Raw genomic sequence first — 24449 nt, forward strand, 5'->3', positions numbered from 1 at the left:
GAATATGTCCTTAAAAATTCATTTCCTTTACCATCACAAGGACCATTTTGAGCAGCAAGTTCCGACTGAATCCGATGAGCATGGAGAAAGATTTCACCAAGTCGCCGCCCTCTTTGAGCATTGGTACAGCGGCAAAAAGCTTGACTCGTTGCTTGCTGATTTGTACATAATAATCATGTATCAAAGGGTAAATTAAAATATTGACGAAACGTGAGGGAAAAAACATTAAAAAAAATGAATTAAATTTCAGTTTTTTCGACACATTGTCTATAAGGACACAAAAAACATTGACTTTGGGGTTTACGGTCATCTAAGAACTTAAAGACGGACTTATTCTGAGAAGCTTTGCCAAAGAAAGTTTACCAAAAAAGTCAACATTAAAAAAGTTAGAGACCGAAGAAAATGTGCCTTTCTCTTACAAAGGGCCACTTTGATGAAAAACTTCAACAAAAATTTTTGTATGAAACCATGATTGTAACTCAAAAAAGTAATGATGCAGTTCGATTCGTAGGACCCGGAATAGGAGGAAACCGTCGAATTTGGTCTTGTCTTTTTTTTTTTTTTGAAAAAATCTATCACAGTGTAATTATTATAACAAATTTTGTTCAGCAAATTGTCTTCGCAATTTAAAATATTTTGAATAGTCAGCAACTAAACCAGTTATATACGCCCATCCGTCCATTTTTCACCGCGGCTCCAATAAAGTCCTCTCATATTATCCCAGGTATAAAATCAAATGCCTTTGGAGTATTTATTTATTGATTTACAGCGTTTTAACTCTTTCGAACTCTCTTGCCATCTCTAACACTTGCCTGACGATTTTCAAGCCACATATACAGATCGCGCTTATATTTGATATAACGGGTGATTTTTTTGAGGTTAGGATTTTCATGCATTAGTATTTGACAGATCACGTGGGATTTCAGACATGGTGTCAAAGAGAAAGATGCTCAGTATGCTTTGACATTTCATCATGAATAGACTTACTAACGAGCAACGCTTGCAAATCATTGAATTTTATTACCAAAATCAGTGTTCGGTTCGAAAATTTTTTATCGACAAATTTTGTTCAGCGATGAGGCTCATTTCTGGTTGAATGGCTACGTAAATAAGCAAAATTGCCGCATTTGGGGTGAAGAGCAACCAGAAGCCGTTCAAGAACTGCCCATGCATCCCGAAAAATGCACTGTTTGGTGTGGTTTGTACGCTGGTGGAATCATTGGACCGTATTTTTTCAAAGATGCTGTTGGACGCAACGTTACGGTGAATGGCGATCGCTATCGTTCGATGCTAACAAACTTTTTGTTGCCAAAAATGGAAGAACTGAACTTGGTTGACATGTGGTTTCAACAAGATGGCGCTACATGCCACACAGCTCGCGATTCTATGGCCATTTTGAGGGAAAACTTCGGACAACAATTCATCTCAAGAAATGGACCCGTAAGTTGGCCACCAAGATCATGCGATTTAACGCCTTTAGACTATTTTTTGTGGGGCTACGTCAAGTCTAAAGTCTACAGAAATAAGCCAGCAACTATTCCAGCTTTGGAAGACAACATTTCCGAAGAAATTCGGGCTATTCCGGCCGAAATGCTCGAAAAAGTTGCCCAAAATTGGACTTTCCGAATGGACCACCTAAGACGCAGCCGCGGTCAACATTTAAATGAAATTATCTTCAAAAAGTAAATGTCATGAACCAATCTAACGTTTCAAATAAAGAACCGATGAGATTTTGCAAATTTTATGCGTTTTTTTTTTTTAAAAAGTTATCAAGCTCTTAAAAAATCAGCCTTTAGTAGTGAAAGACGGTACTACCAAAACGCATTCTTTTGAAATATTTATTTACCATTTCTGGATGCGCTATACAGGTAGAATTTTAAACAAATTGTTTTTTTTTTATTATAATTTCTTAATGTGTATATATTTAAAATTTCTGAAAAAGATATCGAAACTTTACAAGTTGCTTGATCCAGAGATCTAATTTTAATTTTCTTTCATTGTCTATTCCTAAGAAAATAATGCATAGTTTCATCAATTCCCGCCAATGGTTTTTTGCAGTTCTTGATTATAAAATTTCAACAAATATTCTATTATTTTATTACAAATTTTCGTGTGACGATATCGGTATTTCTTTCAATAGCAGCAGTTTTCCAGTTGTCTCTAAAATTTTTGAACAGGACAAGCAAAGAGTAGTAATTTCCATCAAGCGCAGATAATAATTTCCCATCCCAGTGAACGGTCACTATTTCAGGCATATTATTCTGAAATCTGATTTTATCGATTCCGTTGAATAGATGATTTGTATATCTGAAAATTATTACATATAAGATCTAGTTCTTTTTATACAGCCTGAAGTATACAGACAGAATCCCTTATCGTTAATTAACATCTATTTAAATAAGCAACTAACTTAGACGTTATAAAGTTTTTCCTTCCCCGTTTTGTAGTAGTTTCTAAACTTTACATTTGAGAGGTGAATGCGAAGGGTTCCTCAAGGCTTTCATCAGAGCTGGTAAGTTGAACTTGATGCAATCGAATTTGAATATAATCTTCCACAGCAACAGATGACGATAAACCTCCGAAACACATTTGTTCACATTCACACATTTAATTTCTATTATCTTGCGCTAACGTTTTCTCTACACCCGCTTAACACCCTGGACCCCCTGGTTCTCTTTGCTTTTGTAAAAAATACTCATCTTCTCTTCTTCAATATTTACGAATTTCAAAGTATCAGTTTATCAAATAAATTATCTGAATTGTTCTTAAATATCTTGTATATTTTAGAAGTTTTTCCAATTAAGAAAACACATTTTTATTGCTTCTTAATTCCACTGCGATCTTTTAAAAGTACAGTGGTGCTCCAGTATAACGAACGCCGATATAACGAATGTTCAATATAATGAACGCTGTTTTTCAATACATTGATGACTCTAAATAACGAAAGCTGGAAATTGGATGAACTCGATATTACGAATGTATGGCGTTTGTATTTGGTTTTGGTTGTATTTGGCAACAAAAAGTTTGTTAGCATCGAACGATAGCGATCGCCATTCACCGTAACGTTGCGTCCAACAGCATCTTTGAAAAAATACGGTCCAATGATTCCACCAGCGTACAAACCACACCAAACAGTGCATTTTTCGGGATGCATGGGCAGTTCTTGAACGGCTTCTGGTTGCTCTTCACCCCAAATGCGGCAATTTTGCTTATTTACGTAGCCATTCAACCAGAAATGAGAAATGATATGTAGACCATAAATCGGAGGTAAAGCGCGAAACACATTTCGAACCGAACACTGATTTTGGTAATAAAATTCAATGATTTGCAAGCGTTGCTCGTTAGTAAGTCTATTCATGATGAAATGTCAAAGCATACTGAGCATCTTTCTCTTTGACACCATGTCTGAAATCCCACGTGATCTGTCAAATACTAATGCATGAAAATCCTAACCTCAAAAAAATCACCCGTTATTACAACAAAAAACAATGCAGGCAGTTAAATACCCGTTAGTTCTTGTTATTATTGAGCTATTTCTTTAAAGAACTCTATTTATTTTTTTATGCACGCTTCATTGCGCGAAATATCAGTTGTGAGTTCAAAGTGGCAAAGTGAGGATATCGCATAAATTATTTAAAAATGCCTTCAATTCGGAAACGGCTTTGCGTGGGTGACAAATTAAAAATAATTGACGAAAATAAAAAGGGGAAAACCCTGAAAGAAATCTCTTTGAAATATGGTATTCCAAAATCGAGTGTTTGCACAATTTTAAAAAATTGCCAGAAAGTGATAAGAGGTGTTAAAGGTACACATGATGGCACATTGAGACGACAATCGTTAAAGAAAAGCGATTATCAAACTTCAGCACAGATGATTTGGAAGCATGGAACAGTGTAGACACTGTACTTGTAGAAGAGAACCCGAGTGCTGAAAATGAACTAGCTATAGAAATTTCGGAAGAGGAGGAAGGTGATACCGCTGCAGTTGTAGCTGTGCCGCCAATAAAGCATCCTGATGCCATCGACTGCTTGAGAAGTGTATCAAATGGTCTGAAGAAAACAACGTGGAACAGGAAAAAATATTTTTTTGAAAAGCCTACATCAAAAGGCACAGGATCTCAAAATTTCTCGCCCACAAAAGCAAATGAGCATAACAAATTTCTTTTCAGTTGAATAATGCTCATATTTTTGTTATAAAATTCAACTTTTATTAATTTTATTGTATGCATTTTTCATTGTATATGTATTTATTTCAACCAATGCTTATGAATTCATGAACAAATACTTATTTTTAAACATATATGTACCAATATTAATTTAGTTTTCGTTTCCGATATAACGAATATTTCAATTTAACGAACGGTCCCAACATTATATCATTCGTTATATTGGAGTACCACTGTATTATAATATGCGCTAATCGTGAGAATAATTGAGAACAAATGATGAAAGCCGTGAATAACTACCAAAGATCAGCAACGGGTGATTGTAATATGTTCATACGCACTCATTGCACAGAAATATCAGCCTTTACGCTCATACGATCGAACTTGTTCGAACACTCATATTCAATGTTGATTTTAATTCAATCAAACCATGCGGTTCGTGTGCGCTCGGTCATTTAATAAACGATCGCCTCAAATCACTCAAGTTGGATCTTGTTCATTCAACTCAAAATGATTTTTTGTGATGGGGAATAAACTCAAAAAAGGCACAAATGAATGTTTTGATTTTTATGCCGGTATACAAACTGGATGACAGAAAAAGCAAAATGAGGTGGGGAAGAAGGAATATTAATTCATTACAGTAAAATTATATTTATTTTCATACGCACATATCTACATATATACATAAATACAACTTAAAATAATACTACGTTATTCATGAAAGGAAAATAAAAATAAAATATATAAAGAAAAAAATTGAATTTATTATTATTAAATATTTATCAACAACAAGCGTTGGCTTTCTTCTTTCTCTTTGAGTATTTCGTTAATTTGGAACCAATTATCTACTATTGACTTGAACATAGTAAAATTCGAATTCCAACGGGTGGGGCATTCGTTTTTTAAAGAAGTTTGCAACTGGAGCTGCAAATTGGCTTTTTTGAAGTATTTAACGATCCTCTTGCACGCCTCAACAAGGTCTCGCAGCTCTGTAGTTTCCTTAAAGGTGTATTCCAATACATTTGAAAACAAATGGGAGCTGCAGTTTAAACGAATTTTATTCTCCAAGGCTTTTACAATGTTTGATCCTCTGTCTGTTACGAATTTAATGTCATCTATATTACTTATTCCAAAGTCACCAAACAAAGTCGTTAGTTTACTCCAAATGTTAGCACCAGTTGAACGCTCGAAATCCGTGGATTTAATACCCAAAACTATCTCGTAGAATTTCAAATTTTTTTGATAATGCAATGTAACTCCCAAAAAATTTCTGTGTACATAATTATCCGTCCACAAGTCCATTGTAGCAGTGGCTCCTCCGCAGTTTATTATATCAGATATTTCATTTTTAATTTCTTTTCTCTTATTATCTGCTAGCTTCTGTGTTGTACGAGAAAGTGTTGATGGATCAGGGAGCAGATCTTCAATATCGACATCTTCTCCATATTTGGCTCCAATTTTAATTAAAAACTTTGCGAGCTTTAGGAAGCCAGACCCCTTAATAGCTGTGAATGGCTGAAAATCTTCTGTAATCCACGTTACACAATTGTCAATGGCGGTCGTTTTATCTTCTGGTGCAACACTTTTTAGACACTTCAATTCTTTCAGTGATTGGCAGCACTTATATCGGCATAAATTGGACGTTTGTTTTGGCAAATATTTAAGAAGTTTTGAACATGAACGGCAGTAAACAAATCCCTCCAAAATATTTCCATCCTCTTTAATTATTTCGGATAATATACTCCATATAACACTTCTGCCTTTGCGTTGTGGCGTCAATGTGTAAACATTTTTAAAAATTTGTTCTAGAATAAAAGTTTGATCGTCCGACATTTTCCACGATGTTAAATGTACGCTTCTGCACAACAAACTGAATAAAATCAAATGGGCTGATGTTACTCAAATCAAACTTACTTTCGCTCAAACAAGTGAATTTACACAAACATGTTCGATCAATCCACTCATAAATATCCGAAAGACGTGTTCGGCAACCTGGGTGTGATTTTCTTCAATGCTGAGTTTTGTTACATGATTAAATGTGAGTAAAAATTTTGTTGTATGATGAAATCAAGAAAAATGTGATTTTTGCTGATCTCTGATAACCACCGCCTCTGCCGCGCAACATGTATGAACAAGATTCGATGCAAGTCGGCACGGGTTATCGCAATCCACATAAAGTAAAAATTTATTTCCGAGTGTTTTTAGGGCAAATGAACAAAATTAAGACTTATGCGATAATAATTTTAAACTTTGAAAATTAAGGGGCACCCTAGTATATATTGGTGATGGTATGTGAGCTTCGCCTATGAAACTTAGAATGCTTCTTTTTCTATTGATCCAAATGTCCAAATATTGGTTAGCTAAAAAGTCAGTGTCATACCATATATTGTTGGAAAGGTGAGATTTTAATCTTCATTAAAAATTAAATTCGGGGAAGTTGACAAAAGTTACAGCTGTTTAAAAATCAGTGAAAATAATGAAGTAATTCGCTATATTTTGAAAATTTTGTACAAAAAAGGAAAGAATGCCACGCAAGCCACCAATAAACTTTATGAAGTTTACGGAGACGATGCTGTATCAATTCGTGTAGCACAACAATGGTTCGCTCGCTTACGTTCTGGAAATTTGGCAATTTCGATTTACACTGATGAAAGTTTTACACTGATGGAGTAATGTCTGTAGCGGAAAAATGCAAAAAGTGGTCGAACATATTTGTTTATTTATTTATTACTATAAATATAAAAAAATAAAATGATTAGAAATACGAAACGAATTTTTCGACTACCCCTACTTTCAATAATATAAGATTTCCAAACTTCCAGTTGGCATTATATTATATATACTGATCGATAGGTTACGTATCCTAACATACTTATTTGTTAAGGGGGTATTCTATTCTAGAAATCAAATTTTGGGCAGTTTTTTTTAATTTTATTAAAAAAAAAAACCAAAAATATTTTTACTATCCATTTTTTATGGTGTTTTTATTGATATCTTAAGAATACAGAAAAAAAAATTTACAAAAAAATATATTTTTTTTTATTGAAACGTAACAAGATATGGGTTTACATTTCATTCGAATTGCAACTAGTGATTATATTTTTCATAACTTATAAGGTAAAACAATAAAAGCTCCATTAAGAAGCTTTTTTTTTTAAATCAACTTTATATTAAATATTATAATATTTATTATTTGCTTAGAAGATCATGGAACGTTGTTCTTTTCAATCTGCGCCTGCTATTTCTGGCCTCTCTTAATTGTCGGGCTTCAGCGTTTACAGCCTTGTGGCATGTTTCGATGCCGTTTCGCGAATGACTTCCCGAACGGTTTTTATGTGAAGATCATGATGTAGATCTCAGTTCCGTATGTACCACGGGGCATTTACAATTTTTCGCAGAACTTTATTTTGGAATCTTTGCACCATTCGATGTATAACGATGCAGCGCATGTCCATAGCTGAATTCCGTATGTCCAAATGGGCTTCAACGTTAGATTGTAGACTAAAATTTTATTTGAGGTTGTTAGGGGTGATTTCTTGCCGATTAACCAATTTATTTTGTTTGAATATGCTCCTTCCACTTTAACTTTGTATCCAGCGTCAAACCAAGATATTTCGCCGAGCTGGAGTACGGAATTACTTCATTCCCAATATATAAGAGGACATACGTATCCGTTTTGTTAGTGAAGTGTATATGTATAGACTTCAATTCGTTGAGAGTAATATTCCATTTTTGTGTCCATTCTACAATGAAGTTGATTGAGGACTGCATTCTGTTCGACGACTCTACTACATTTTTACCAGTAGTACTGATGCAGGTAACATCTGCAAATGTGACGATTGTACTGTTTGGCGGCGTAGGCATATCACTAGTAAACAAAATGTATAAGAGTGGTCCCAGGACGCTTCCTTGGGGTACTCCTGTTTTTATTGGCTGTAACATAGTATATGATTGTCCCTGCTTGATTCTGATGTAGCGGTTGCTCAGGTAAGAGGCAAGTAGCTCAGTTAGATGTTGTGGGAAGAGAAGTCTTAATTTATAAAGTAAGCCATGGTGACATACAACTATCAAACGCCTGAGATACATCAAGAAAAACATCTGAGCAAATTTGCTTTTTTTCCATCGCATCCTCAATTATATTTGTTATTCGATGAACATGATCGATTGTAGAATGTTGCGATCTAAATCCAAATTGATGAATTGGTATAAGGTCCTTTCTTCAATTATGTTCTGAAGTCTTTTTATAATTACAACTTCAAGTAGTTTGGACAAAATAGGCAACAGTGAGATTGGACGATATGATGATGCTTCCTGTGCGCTTTTCACGGGTTTTTGTACCATAATGATTTCAGATACCTTCCATGATAATTGAACGTATCTGAAATTTAAGCAAGCGTTTATTATCGATGTAAGTTTTTCTAATGCTTTCCGCGTTAGATTTTTCAGTACCTCAGCTGTCACCAAGTCGAAGCCGGGAGCTTTTCTTGGTTTAAATCTACTTATAATTATATTTTCCACTTCTTTAATTGTTGATGGTTGGATTTCTTCTACGCATTGCGATCCTTCCCTTTGAGGTAATGTTCCATTGAACAGAATGGGACTAAACGTTTTAGTGAGTTTCTCTGAAAAAACTTCCGTTTTTTCTTCGTCGCTTTTAGCCCAGGATCCGTTTGGCTTTCTGAGGGGTGCATTTGCCAATATTGATTTCCTAGCATTTTTTACTGCTTTCCAAAGGGAATAATCGGATTGTTTGTTTGACGTTAATTTCTCAATATAATTAGAAATACTTTGATTCGTGAATAACTTTATTTTAGTACTGAGAACTTTGGTTAAATTGTTCAGTTCTGTTTTATATTGGGGAAATCGCGTGATTTGCCATTTTTTGCATAATTATCTCATCATCACTTTGAAATTCTCCCAATCCGTATGCCTATTACAAATATAAGGCGGTATGTCTTTTAGATGGCCATTTTGGATTAGATATACTGGCGAGTGGTCCGAATTTAAGTCCAATCCATTTTCAATAGTAATGAATGTCTTGAGTATTTATCGAGTGATGGAAAAGTCGATCAAGTCAGGTAATTTCCTTGTGTCGGAAGGCCAGTAAGTCGGCTTGCCAGTAGACATGAAGTCGCATCCAGTGGCAGTAACAGCTTTAAATAGCTCTTTTCCCTTCGGTATCGTAACTCTTGAACCCCATTGTGAGTGTTTTGCGTTAAAATCACCACCCATGATGCATTTCCCATGGTGTTTTAATATAAGTTTTGTGTACAAGTCCGTTTTAATATTGAGTCTAGGTGGACTATATATTGCGGTAATGCTTATTTTTCCGAAACTAGATTCAACCGATATGGTCGTAGTTTGGGATTCTGGGATACTTATGTTAATTTCTTCGTAGTGGGGAATATTGTTTGGGTGATTCGAGCAATACGTCTTATAGTTTTTGAATCTAACAAAAGTCTCATTTATAAAATGGGTTTCTGATATACGACAAATATCAATTTTTTCAACATGGAGTAATGTCTCTAATTGTTTACTGCGTTTGAGCAAGCCGTTTGCATTCCAGGTCATAATTTTCATCGGTTTCATTTTTGCGCTCAAGTTTAGTAACACGTTCGTGGGTAAGTCTATTTTGTTCTTCTAGCTTATTAAGAGTGTTGAGAATTAACGAAAAATTACCAGTAATATCCCCAGTGGCATACGTATTTGTTTGATTTTCAGACAGATGTTGTTGAGCTTTATGAGCACCTTTAGTTATGCTGGCAAATGAGGGCTTTCCAGATTGATGATTTACAGTAGTGTCTTCTTTCTGAGGAACAGTGGAAGTGGTTGGACTTAAGCGTTTTGGTTCATATTTATGCTCATTATTTTTCCCAGTTGCATTTTTAATTTTTTGAAGTTGCTTTGTCACTTCACATCCCCTATAGTTCGCAGGGTGATTTTGACTACAGTTACAACATTTTGGCGGTAGTTCGGCAGGTTTTGTGCAGCTTAGTGTTGAATGATTTCCGGCACACTTTATACATCTCGGTGGCTTGTAACAATAGTTTCTAGTGTGACCGAACGCCTGACAGGATTTACACTGCGGCACAAGATTCGATGGCTTGATGGGCTCGAGTTTAACGTTAGAATTTAGAATATGTTTGATTTCGTAAATTTTCTTAATGTTCTCTGTAGGTTCAAAACATACAATAAACATATTTAACGGGTTTTTTATTTTGTATTGAAGTTTGTTTAAGACTTTCGTAACTTTAAACCACACATGAGTGATGAAGGTCTTTTACCATTACGCGTATATCACCCAATTGTTTGTCTTCGTACGAGTACCAAGGAGTTTTCGAGTCGTTTAATTTCCTTGTAAGTATTCTGTAGACGGAACTATCTGAAAGATTTATTTTACAGGAACTTGGGCCAGTGAGCTTGAATGTGTAAGGTTTTTTACATCTGCGTTAATCAAGGAACGCATAAAGGGTTGGTTAAAATTTTCCGATATTTATAATTGGCTAAGGGCGATGGCTTACTTTTGAATCTGTTTTATCTTCCACTATTTTATCCGGAATCGGAGACTTCAGTGTTAAAAATTAAATTAATTAGAGGGGGAGAGAGACAGGTGTAAAAAAATGGCGCATCCTGGTGACATTGATCCTGACTATCCTGGTGGTCTGAAAAAAATCAAAAGAAATTCTTAATCAGTAAGGATGCTGTTATAGTTCACACCTCAGGGAAAATGGCGACTGCCTGAAAATAAAAATAATTTTCGACGCTTTTTTTTAAATTCCTGAATTTTTTTTAATATTAAAAACGAAGGATTAAGGATTATATAAAAATAAAGGATTATATAAAGAAGGTTCACACAAAATTTCAAGTAAATCAGTTGTATAGAACTTGAGATAATGCGGGTACCGTGTGGAAAAAAGTAGTTTCGAGAAAAAAACGTATAAAAAGTGAGTCTACCAACCTACCGGGCTAGGTACTGCGTCACTAAAGTAACTGCAGCTCTTAAAATAATTTTAATTTTGAAAAATCCTTTGGAGGATATGTTCTTAAGGGTCCAAACTTTAAATATATGAAAAAAAATCGAATTTTTCAAAATTCTAGAGTAGAATACCCCCTTAAACGTATAAAATTCAATACTATAATGCCGAAAATATGTGGAATTGATCTACTAGTTACATAAACTCCCATATAATATAGTACATATTGATTATTGTTATTCAAGGATTATGCCGAATTTATGGGTCAGAGTGTGAGTTAATTAGTATGTATAAAGCTATAAAATTAGTTCCCTAAACGCAATATACAAACCATTTTTAAAATTTTGTGCTTTGTACGAATAATAATATAAATGAAATAAAAAAGTAAATTAAAGGAAATAACAATAATATTAATATATGTAAATAACAATTAAAATTTAGTAAATAACATATATTTTAATATAAAAAAACTTACTTCTACGGCGAACCTTCCATTTTGAATTGAAACAGAAGACTGCTTGCGTGAACTCAATATGCAAAGCATACGTACTTATGTACATATGTACTCGTAGTATATGCATGTACAATATTTGTAAAATGTGATGGAAATTAATTTGGGCAAAGTATAAAATTAAGGAATGCATGACAACCGTATTGCTTTGAACGCATTGCATTGAAAATATTCGAAATGGAAAGTTCGCCGATGAAGTAAGTTTTTTTATATTAAAATATATGTTATTTACTAAATTTTAATTGTTATTTTATCTGATTTATTTCTACTTTTATTTTCTTTTTATGTGTTGCTAGCATAACCAGCCCACTTCGCCTTGTGATCTCAAATAGCAAACAATTTTTATTGTTTTCAAATGGCCAATTTGATTGTAAATATTCTCAAAATAGCCTTTCCTTCATGCATATGTTCAAATACATGTATGTATGTACGAGGTGTGTTCAAAAAGTATCGCGAATTTTGTGTTTTTTCAAAAATTATTTATTTATTCATGAATATCTATTTTGTCCCCTTCAAAGTAATCCCCATGAGATATGTATTATACACTTGTGCCAACGGTTTTTCCAATCTTCGAAGCACTTCAAAAAATTATTTTTTTTTTTTAACTTCTTCAGCTCCTCCTTCGATGCCGTCTTTATCTCGTCAAGAGAAGCGTAACGTCGTCCTTTCATGGTCCTCTTCAGTTTAGGGAACACAGGGGGGCAGATCTGGGGAATAGGTTGGCTGCGGCATCATTAGTGTGTTGTTTTTGCCCAAAAAGTCGCGCACAAGCAACGATGTGTGAGCAGGGGCGTTATCGTAGTGCAAAAGCCAATTTTTGTTCTTCCACAAATCCGGACAATTTCTGGCGGATTGCTTCGCGCAAATTGCACATAACTTGCAGGTAATATTCCTTATTGACCGTTCTTCCCTGTGGCAAGAACTCATGATGCACCACGCCCCTGCAATCGAAGAAAACTGTCAGTTACGAATCGCGATACTTTTTCAACACATCTCGTACATAAATACATATGTCTATTTATAAAAAAACAAACACTCGCGCAAGCGTATAAAAGTGCGGACGCACTATTATTGACTAATAAGTTTTAAAGGTCTGCTAATATTGTACATTTTTCTTTGCACACAATGTGATTCGGTATTTGAGCACCTCAAAGAAAGCGAACCATTCGAATGATTTATTTGAACAGTTGCTTGCATTCTGCCGAAAAACAAAACGCCGCACAGTGGTGCCGCTTCATACAAGCCGCGGCAAAAAATAGAAGGAATCGAGGTAGGGCTTTGAAATTTGGCACACATCTCTCATATGGCCAAATTAGATGAAAAAAAAAAATTTGTTAAAATCCGCCCACAACCACGCCCACCTCCCATATAACACAAAAATCAAAAATCATCCTACAGTAACAAAATTTTCTACAGTGTAATATTTTGTAAGTATAAACTTATTCAGAAAAAATAAAGCAAATCCGCCCACAATTACGCCCATCTCCCATATAATAATAATAATATAATTGCAATATTTTCGCTGTTATCACAGCTAGACTGTTAAAAATGGTCAAACGGATTTGAATCAATAAAAATTATTATTTCTCTAAAAATGAAACAAGTCCGCCCATAACTACGCCCACCTCCCATATAACATAACCAATAAATATTCAAAAATGATCATATATTATTAATTATTTACATATTCAACAAGTAATTTTTTAACATCATCGTCCAATTCTAAAGTTTATTTTTGGGATTTGTTCTGAAACCATTAATAAAAGGATCCGATGAAGCTAAAAGCAAGTGCATTACATCTTGATTTGTAGAAATTCTGTCGCATTTTCTAGAATGATTAAGCCTATATTTCTTGTAATCTTTATTGCGAGCTTCTTGAGCCTCCTCTGATAGCATGCCCAATGGTAAAATAGAGGATGAAACAAGTTTACTCCATGCATTAAAACATTATGTACCGTCATTGGCTGACATATAACCTCGCAGTTTTAATGCAATAAATTTCAAATTTATGAGGATCTATTGCTGCTTGACTATTGATTGTATTTAATATTATTTTAAATTTCTGCAATATCACAATATTTTATTTTTGCCATTTCAAAATTTCGTGTTTTGTTAATTTTTCTTCACCCGTTTGCACTTCTCTCGGTATCACATACGACACATACGAACGCCAAACCCTTTGAGGGTTTTACTATACTGACCTAGTACCATCACCCTAACTTGGAATTTCTCACCCCCCAGATTAGCTGTTGTACTGTGTAATTAGTTCAAATAATATAAGGCATCTAAACTAGTATTTTGTTGTTGTTGTATAACGAAAAAATAACAACTAAGCAGCAAACCGAACAATCAAAAAAACAAACAAAACAACGAAAAAAAATGAAAATGCAACAGACAAGGTTACAGCTATCTTTGATCCTTATCCGCACGTATCCGCAGTTTATTTTTTCGTTATCAAATCCCTTAAAGTGTACATAAAATATTAGGACTAACTAGACTATGTAGGTACATGTAGCTAATAGTCAAAACTATAATTTTTATGTAAAAGTGTTTAAAAAATGGTTTTATTTTAAAACTTTGTCAAAATTGACATGAATTAGGCCTATGAAATGAAAATAATTATTTTATAATATATTATAATATATATTAGGATAGACTTTAAAGTCACTTCTTATTGCATAAAACGTCGAAACCCCATACGTCTGTTCTCATATTTTCAAGAGATTTTTTTTTTTATTTGACTTTAAAAATACGTTGTTATGTCAGTGAAATGGCAATTCGCAAATGCGTGATAAATTAAACTATATTCATTGTCTAGAAACACTACTGGAATGAAATTTTGTTAAAATTAGATAGTTAAAAATTACATATTTTTTCCGCCTTTTACCCACTGTGCGACGTTGAAGATGGTGGGTCTTCTGTATTGGCGTGAGGAATCTACGTCCATTGGTTGGCACTGCTGCGGTGGTGCATTTTGGGTATATTGCACTTGCACGTTTGGCTTGTATCTTCGCTGGTCATTGTGGTAACTTCTGTTTGGTTGATGCTGCAAGTTATTGTATTGTCTCTGGTTGTTGTACTGCATAACATCAAATTGGTAATTCACGTTGTCATGGCTTATAGTGCAAGCGATAGCGTAGGCGGTTTCTAAGTCCTTTGGATTGTGGCTGTAGAGGGTGCCGCTGGTACACTTGCTATTCAAGCCAAGTATGAATGTTCTGATTGCTTCTTGAGTCGCGTCTTGTTGCATTTTTGGAGATTCATCGGAGCTGTCCATTAGGGTGGGTCGATTCCGGACTTTTTTCGATTCGGGATTTCTAATAGCGCGGAAAAGTTGCCTTAGTACTTCCTGATTCCAATGCAACTTTTTGTTTTGAGATCGGATTGCATCTTCAACCCTAACTCCGGCCTTGAAATTTCAGAAATTCGCCTAAAATCGTGAAATTGTCTACCTAGCGCCTGAAATACGCATCTCATGGCAAAATGTATAGAACAAAAGTTATTTGTCACGTCATTTGCTACCGAAATGGTATAGGTGATCATGGCCGTAGGACGAACCGTTCCCGAGATACGAGTGAAAATGCGGCGCGCCACAGCGCAAGGTGAAAATCGGCTTGCGGCCGCACTTCTTGACGTTGATTTCGCGGAGTGCTATCACTCACATTCATTCACCTACGCCAAAGGACACGTTCGGATAGGTCTCGGTTTCCTTCACTCTTGTCGGTGATTTCGCCGATTTCTATCATTACATTCATTTTCCTGCGCCATACGACACGTTCGGACTGGTCTCCACATAAACATTTTTTCATCGAGTTCCTTCACTCTTGTCGTTGATTTCGCCGAGTGCTATCACTTATATTCTCTCAACAGAACACAGAACTCAAAATATCTGTATTTAAATTTAAATTTAGACAGAAATGTCCTGTGTTTGGCATATATCCGTACAATCTCTCTGAGTCCCAGTTACCAATTACCAGGATGTTCTTTTGTGTTATCAGTTTGAAAGATTTCGTATAGGGCGACCCCGAGGCGACAACTATGAACCTAGGAGTAAAGAGGTTACAGAAATAGTTGCAAAAAAGGTTGAAAATACTTTCAAAAAGTCATCTATTCCGATAGTTTCACACACCAGAGTTGTACAAATGCTCAACACATACCATAAGAAATTTCTGACTCTTAAACAAATGTTTTTAAGGAACCCAATAGGTTTTAGCTCTAAAAGAGACGACTTTGTCTCTTCTGCCGGAAAATTATTTGACATCGCTGCTTGTAAATGCATTTATTTTTCTTCTTGCACTTGTCCAAACGAAAGGAAAGTTCCTATCAATGAACAACCATTTCTCTTGGACCAGAGAACCAGAAGAATTGGTCGCATTGGAAGTGTTGATCTACCTGAAACAAAAAAGATTACAAAGAAAAATGAACGTAAAGAAAAGCTTTCAAAACGTCATTCAACATCAACACTTACCAGAAAAGTATCAGCTAGCACACGTGACCATTCAGATCAGCCAGACTCTCATACAGACGACAACAATGTAGGTGCGTCGCACATGGATTCTTCCAAAAACGATGCTGATGATGAATTTTCTCTTCCATCCTCTAAAACCAAACAAAACACACTAGTATTAGAACACACTGCTTTAGCTGCCCAAAGATTTAGAGTAAGTGATAGAGCAGCGGCCTTGATTGTTTCATCGGCTTTTCTGGATGCCGGTTTGATAACAAAGGATCAGGCTAGCTTTGTCACTGACAAATGCAAGATTAGTCGGGCAAAAAAAAGTGTTAGAGTTAAGCTCCACAACACCGAAAGTATTGACTCTATATATGGGCTGTATTTTGACGGCCGCAAAGACAATACACTTACACAAGTCAGCGAAGGTGAAAGGTACTACCGCGACACTGTCAAAGAGGAACATATTTTCTTATAGCGGAACCTGGTTGTCATTACGTTGGCCACGTCACTTCACCTTCCGGGTCAGCTGAGGATGATACGCAAGCTATATGGCAACATTTACAAGACAATTCAGTTGATGTTGAACATCTAGAAGTTGTCGGTGCTGATGGCACAGGTTGGAAAGGTGGAATCATTCGGTAACTAGAAGAAAGAATAGGTAGGCCATTACAGTGGGTTGTTTGCCTTCTACATTTCAACGAACTTCCATTTCGTGCCCTTTTCGTACACATAGATGGTGTCTCAAAGAGTCCAAATGCATTCTCTGACGACATAGGTAAACTGCTCCCTGATTGTGAGAAGTTGCCTGTTGTCAAATTTACCTTCTGAGGTTATTAATCCGACCCAACTTAGCACAGACCAAGCTTATCTCTATAAAATATCAGAAGCTGTTATTTCCGGTCAATGTTCCTCAGATTTAGCGTCGATGCATCCAGGTAACATGTGCAAATCTCGCTGGCTCACGTGTGCAAATAGAATTCTGAGATTATACATTTCTACTGACAACCCAACAAAGGAAATAAAGATTTTGGTCAAGTACATACTTACAGTTTACTCACCTTTGTGGTTCTCAATAAGATTCAACAGTTCAATCAAAGATGGCTCGCGCCATCTGTATGCTGCAATTCAAAAGTCGAGATACTTACCTGCTAAACTGCGCAAGGTTGTCGATTCATCCATTCAACAGAATACTTTCTTTGCTCTTCCAGAAAACATTCTCTTAGTATGATGACTGACGAACGGATAGAAGTCAGATAGTTGGCCCTTGACCGTCTTCTGGCCGCCACAGAAGCAGAGTCTGACACCATAAATGGAAGGGTTAGATGTAATAAAGTGCCAAAGCTGAATTTCAAAGCTAATAGTTATTACGATATGATTAACTGTAAGACTATTACCTTGACTGTTCCACCAGTTCTTTGTTCAGTTTCTAACGAAGAACTCATAAAAGGGCTGTCGGGAGACACTGCAGAGGTATGGAAATTTAGTGAATTCCCCTCTCACACCGTGGCAAACTGGTGACAGAGGCATCTTCTAAAGTTGTTGGCCACCCATCTCGTGATCTTTTTATACGCTCTACACTGAAATCTAGGCAACAAGTGCCAAAGTTTAGTACAAAATCTGATTTTATCAATAAATTTTACACAGATTCAGAGTAAAACAGGCCTGACATATGGTTGGTTGGTTGGGTTGGGCTTGGGAGGAACCCGAAGAGCAGCCACTTCCACGCGGTGGGTTGTGGGTGACCAATACAGGTTGGCTGAGAGCTGCAACAATTTTCACCTTGCGCTGTGGTGCGCCGCCTTTTCGCTCGTATCTCGGGAACGGTTCGTCCTACGGCCATGATCACATATACCATTTCGGTAGCAAATGACGTGACAAATAACTTTTGTTCTATACATTTTGCCATGAGATGCGTATTTCATGCGCTAGGTAGACAATTTCACGATTTTAGGCGAATTTCCGAAATTTCGAGGCCGGAGTTGGGGTTGAAGATGCAATCCGATCTCAAAACAAAAAGTTGCATTGGAATCAGGAAGTACTAAGGCAACTTTTCCGCGCTATTAGAAATCCCAAATCGAAAAAAGTCCGGAATCGACCCACCCTACTGTCCATCTCGATTTTAGTTAGGGCAAGATTCAATGCCTTGCTGACTTCACAATGAAATTCTGCCAGCGTAAATTCTCCTTGTATTATTTTTTTCATCTCATCCAGTAACACGTATAAAGGCTTCTGGTCTGCATAAGTGTAGTCCAATCGATTTATTATCGAGTAAAAATTGAACTTTGTGTTATGGGTAATTAATATGTCGGCTGCCTCTCCTCGAATTTTTGTATCGAGAGTGCAGTGTAATATGTTGGGGTTGTGGCATATTCTTTTATGTTCTCCATGTGCGTCCATGCACGTTTCCTCCAGGATCTGTACTGATTTCTGTTGCCCGTGAAGTCTGGTAACGACTTGAAGACATCTAGGTTGATCTGCGATTCGTAGGCGATATTTGGCTTGCAATCATCGAGCTGTTCGATAGTCCTTATGTTCGATTGCAGACCATGTTCTAGGGTAGCCACCCTTTCTCGGTTTTCTGTTAGAGATGCAGTTAAGGTCGCAATTTGAGCCTTGAGGCTTGCTATTTCCTGCGCAGACATCTTTGGATTGGTGTTGAGTAAAGGACGATTCAAATTAAAAAAAACATCTCATCTTTGATTTGTGAAGGCGTATTGCCTTTCAAAAATAAAAATTTAATTACAGCTCGATATTCAATTTTTTCCATTTTGGTGAAATCACCGAAATAGACTCACAAAAACGACTGTCAACAGATAATTGCGCAAGATAAATTTCTGAAATTTTGGCGAGTAGCTATTATAATATGCACAATTTGAAGTAGAAACTTTTTTTTTCAGATGTGCCGCTAGCTTCACGTTGAGGTCGGTTATTTATCGGACAGCCCTCGTAAAACAATAAAATTAAATAAAACAATAAGTATTCGTTATGAAATCAATTAATTTTGATATTTTTTATTCATAACAGACTATTGTAGAAGAAGAAAACCGTTTGACCGCGACAGCGTTGGGATTTTATTGGCATCTAACGATTTGCTACAGGTACTGCATAAGCGAAATTCCGTCACATCCGGAAATTTTGTTTGAAGGAAAGAAATGTTGTGAAGTTTCACTTTCTTTAAGTCTCTTTTGAACCAAAGTCTATCACAAACGCTGCAAGATAAACCAAACGGATTGGCTTCAAATACCGTTTTGAAGCGTATGTCCGCTGAACGCCAATGATTTTGCATTGCTTCAATTCTACTGATATTGCCATCTCTCAGTTCCGTGGCAGATCCAATAAATATATCGATCGTCTGTTCATGCGTGGCCCATAGCCCCCTCTTTGTAACGATAGCCATAATATATATTTTTGGTTGGGTCTTGCACGAGCTGAGGTCGACATACAAAAATTTTTATATATTTATTATTACTTTCTGGTTATCTATATAAATAAAAACGAATCGCCAAAATGTATGTACGCTCATCACTTTCATACGACTGAACCAAATTTGATAATCCTTTTTTTAAAATGTTCGTTGAGGTTCAGGGATGGTTTATGCGGAGAAAAAAATTCGAATAATTGCCGGAAACCCCCTGAAAACAGCCCTTTTCTTTTTTCCATACAAACGAATGAATGTTTGCTTATTAGCAACGCTAAAGAAACGACTGAACCAATCTTGATGAAATTTTCAGAGAATGTTCTGTGTGGACCGGAGAAGGTTTAGAAATAAAAAAAAACTTGTATGTCTTTCGTGATGAAAAGTCGGAAAATTGGACAATTCCAAAAAGTTAATTTTTTCTATACAATTTTTTTTTTCAATTTTATTTGTTTTGTTTTTCAATTATTTGAATCGTTCAAATTTGTCGTTTGCTTCAAAAATGTTTGAAAATTATTCAGTGAGAACGTTATGTGTGTTGCACACAAAGTGATCAAGAGGTCGCGCTAATATCGGTCGGCGTTGTTTTTGGCATCAACATACATTAGCAGCCCAAGGCACATGATCGAGTACTTCCAGGATGCGATGACATACGTACGGTATTATGGATCGCGGTCAATCAGCAAGCGATCGTCACGATGTCACAGCACGACTTTTCAAGCAACAACTTCGATGGACTTTATCTTGAAGCAACGTATATATACTGCTGTTAAATACTAGATGTACTCTGTTGAGTGGCAAAAGAGAGGTTTACCGCACGCACACATTCTTCTCTGGATGGTGGATGGTGGTTACACCAGATGAAATCATTTCTGCGGAAATTCCTGATGCAGAGAAAGGTCCAGTACTATACGAAGTGATGAAAACCAAACGAAACACCATCGACGTACTTTTCTTTCGGAAAAACAAACTAGAAATGATGGATATCCAATCTATCGACGTCGCACGTTGGGGTATTTGACCACGAAAACGGAGATTAATTGAAAAATTAATATTGAGATATCCGATTAATGTTTTATACTCGATTATTGAAGACAAAATTCTCCATCACTAGGCAAAGGAATCGATAACATACAGGGTAGGCCATTTAAAGTTGACCCATTTCTTTCTAAAAAAAAAGAACAAAAGAAAACAATGTTTTTTGTTCATTTCAAAAATAATTTATTTTGGTCCAAGGGGATTTGTTTCAGCTAATATTTAAAAATTAGATCGCGTAAATGGGCACCTTTAGCTTTGACAGCTAAATGCACTCTTTTTTCGACATTTTCCATGACTTTGGCCAATGTTTCGGATGATATGGCGGCTGTTTCACGTCGAATGTTGGCTTTCAGTTGAGCTAAGGTCTTTGGCTTATTAGCGTATACCTTGGATTTCAAATAACCCCACAAATAAAAGTCTGGTGGCGTCAAATCTGGTGATCTCGGTGGCCAGTCAACATCACCATTTTTCGATATCAATCGCCCGATGGCCCATTTGCCAAAATTAAGGCGTCGCGGATAATCAGCTGGGTTTAGTTTTTGTGCCATTTGAATTTTATATGGAAACATCTTCAAATCTTTATGAATTATGCGTCGGAGAGTGGTGCGAGAGATGTCTAATTCCTGAGAGCGGCGATAACTCGATGTCGATGGAGTCTCCTCAATACTGGCTCGTACAGCTTCGATATTTTCATCAGAACGTCTTGTGCGTTGTCTGGATGCATGACTGGCATTACTGAGATTACCGGTGTTCACAAATTTTGCGTATAAAGACTTAATTGTGTTCTTAACTGGAGCACTTTTCACTTTATTTTTTTTGCGAAACGCACGTTGAGTTAACACAATTGAAAAGTTATTTTGAATATAAAGCTGAACAATTTCAGCGCGTTCTTTTGGAGTGTACTGTTCCATGGTATAAATTGTCTTCGAATGACGCTTCTAACGCGGTATGACATTAGCCGATTTGTCAGCGCTGTTAAAAGTTGCAGCGTTGCCAGATGGGTCAACTTTAAATGGCCTACCCTGTATGTTGCTTAATTCAATTTTTGTGTTGTCTCAAAGTTCGTAGTTTTTTCGATTTTTTCGCGTTTTTGCAAAAAGTGATTTTTTTGTATTTTCAAGTGCAAGTGTTTGTATTTTTGACATTCAAAAGCCAAATATTATTATGGAACCTTCAACTTCAGGTAATTTCGAACAAAAAAAGCAGTTGCAAGTCGACATTTACCCTGTATAACTATTTTTAATAATTTATGGAAAAAGGTCTAAATTGTAGCCATTATTGAGAAGTATGTAGAGTTTTAAAATGGTATCGGACAACTTCGTGTTCTGAAATTTATATATTTTTAAAGCTTAGGAATTATACTAATATAATAAACAAAAACATCTTGCGCGTTGTTGCGCCAATTCTATTTTTAACAAATTTTGTAAAAAAAGCGCATGTCATCCAAAGTGAGAGAAGAACCGTTGCTGTAGTTTTTGTTTTGTTTTCGCTTTCGTTATCATCATCATATATTGTTGTTATTGTTATTTATGTTTATTTATTTCAATATTAGTATGCATTCTACACCAAAACTAAAATGTGTGTTCTTTTCCTTGTTGTTTGGTTTATTTAAAGTGTAGGGTAAGTTTATTTTGTCTTCGCGCTCGTGTTCTTAGACAATTTTGTATAACTTAATTTAAATAGCAGATGATAAGTGTGTAGTGTTACTTTACATTAACTATTATATCTATTTAATACGAATACAATTCGATGTGAGTGGTCGTGGTGGTATATTTCGGGTTACAGCAATGACGTGCTGTTATATTTTTGTTAAGTGTTAATATATAGAATGTGTTGTGCCTCCTCGTTATTTTGTTAATTGATACAAGAAATATCACGAATACAGTCTTTATATTTTAGGAATAAACTCAAAAAGATTCATTTCTCGGCGTAGTCTTTACAGTATTATTAAAAATGCTGAGGCTTCTCAATTAAGAGACAAGTTGAATATATTGAAGCAAGAATTGATAAGACAAACGAATCCAGAGGATATGCAAGACTTTAATTTGAATTTTTGTCGTTTTGTCTGTGATTTTAAGGATCGATGGGCAAAATCCAACAGACATGAGGAGAGGTTTTTGACACAAAATCAAAATTGGTTAGATTCTTCAATAAGCACAGAAACTACATCATCCCAAAGGTGTTATATTTGTAATTCCACTTCTAAAGAGTTTAACTCTATTGAAAAAATGATAGCGAATCCTGTTAAGACAGAAACCTTGGAATTTGGTTTGTCTATATTACATGGATGGATTCGATTTTTTGAGTGTCTCATACACTTGTCTTACAAATTACCTATAAAAAAGTGGAAAGCTGTATCATTATCCGATAAACAAATTATAAATTCTACTAAAGCCCGCATTCAAAATGAATTTAGAGTCAAAACCGGATTGATTATCGACCAACCAAAGCCTGGCTTTGGAAATTCTAACGATGGTAATACAGCCAGAAGATTCTTTGAAAACGCTGAAGTTTCTGCAGATATTACTAAAATCGATTTAGAACTGATCAACAAAATGCACGTGATATTAATAACTGTTTCTTCGGGTCATGAAATACATTCTGAAAAATTCAGACATTTTTGTCACAACACTGCCAGACATTATGTTAAAATGTATCCATGGTATAAAATGCCTACCACTTTGCACAAATATTTTATTCATGGCCCTGAAATTGTATTGCATGCACTTCTACCAATCGGACAACTTTCAGAGGAAGCCCAAGAAGCTAGAAACAAGGACTTTAAATGCTATAGGGAGCACTTTTCACGTAAATGTAGCCGTGAGAAATCAAATGAAGACATTTTAAACAGGTTTCTACTGAGCTCCGATCCGATCATTAGCAGCAAAATTAAATTACCAAAAAAAAAATTTCAAGCCCTACCAAAATCGGTAATAGAATTGCTTATTCCGCCAACTATTTCAGTAAGTGCTGTTCGATCCGATGATAGTGATGATGAAACTGGAGATGCACATATGGAGGAACTAGAGGCTTGCAACTCCGACGACAGTCATTAAACTAAATGAAATGCTAGTTTTTTTATGTATTTGTGCTTATTCAATAATAAAAAATTATAATATTTTAAAAATACTACTTCCCTGAATTAATCTCCGTTTTGGGGGTCCTATACCCCACTGTGCGTCGCCCACCAGACGACAATAGCAGAACATTTAGCATTCAATTTAGAAGAGTGAATATCGAAGTTGACAACACATGGATTGTACTAAAGGGTGATTTTTTAAGAGCTTGATAACTTTTTAAAAAAAAAAAACGCATAAAATTTGCAAAATCTCATCGGTTCTTTATTTGAAACGTTAGATTGGTTCATGACATTTACTTTTTGAAGATAATTTTAGTTAAATGTTGACCGCGGCTGCGTCTTAGGTGGTCCATTCGGAAAGTCCAATTTTGGGCAACTTTTTCGAGCATTTCGGCCGGAATAGCCCGAATTTCTTCGGAAATGTTGTCTTCCAAAGCTGGAATAGTTGCTGGCTTATTTCTGTAGACTTTAGACTTGACGTAGCCCCACAAAAAATAGTCTAAAGGCGTTAAATCGCATGATCTTGGTGGCCAACTTACGGGTCCATTTCTTGAGATGAATTGTTGTCCGAAGTTTTCCCTCAAAATGGCCATAGAATCGCGAGCTGTGTGGCATGTAGCGCCATCTTGTTGAAACCACATGTCAACCAAGTTCAGTTCTTCCATTTTTGGCAACAAAAAGTTTGTTAGCATCGAACGATAGCGATCGCCATTCACCGTAACGTTGCGTCCAACAGCATCTTTGAAAAAATACGGTCCAATGATTCCACCAGCGTACAAACCACACCAAACAGTGCATTTTTCGGGATGCATGG

At 35.9% G+C, this 24449-nt stretch overlaps 2 protein-coding genes and 1 long non-coding RNA gene across 7 annotated transcripts in view; 1 reads left to right on the top strand and 2 right to left on the bottom strand.

Annotated features, from left to right (window-relative positions):
• Positions 1–24449, top strand: part of LOC105224078 (voltage-dependent L-type calcium channel subunit beta-2) — a 995088-nt gene that overhangs the window by 864907 nt on the left and 105732 nt on the right. The window lies entirely within an intron of this gene.
• Positions 9553–12917, bottom strand: LOC125775654 (uncharacterized). The gene is made up of 2 exons (XR_007421243.1): positions 11615–12917; positions 9553–10827 (listed from the first exon to the last, which is right to left on the bottom strand). It is a non-coding gene; the product is annotated as an uncharacterized LOC125775654 (long non-coding RNA).
• Positions 20637–24449, bottom strand: part of LOC125775401 (uncharacterized) — a 137702-nt gene continuing 133889 nt past the window's right edge. Inside the window, exon 2 of the mRNA XM_049445961.1 lies at positions 20637–23848. The gene's annotated coding sequence lies outside the window, so the exon portion shown is untranslated. The remainder of the gene's footprint in view (positions 23849–24449) is intronic.

Source organism: Bactrocera dorsalis, chromosome 1, assembly GCF_023373825.1.
Source record: "Bactrocera dorsalis isolate Fly_Bdor chromosome 1, ASM2337382v1, whole genome shotgun sequence".
In the NCBI taxonomy this organism is placed as follows: domain Eukaryota; kingdom Metazoa; phylum Arthropoda; class Insecta; order Diptera; family Tephritidae; genus Bactrocera; species Bactrocera dorsalis.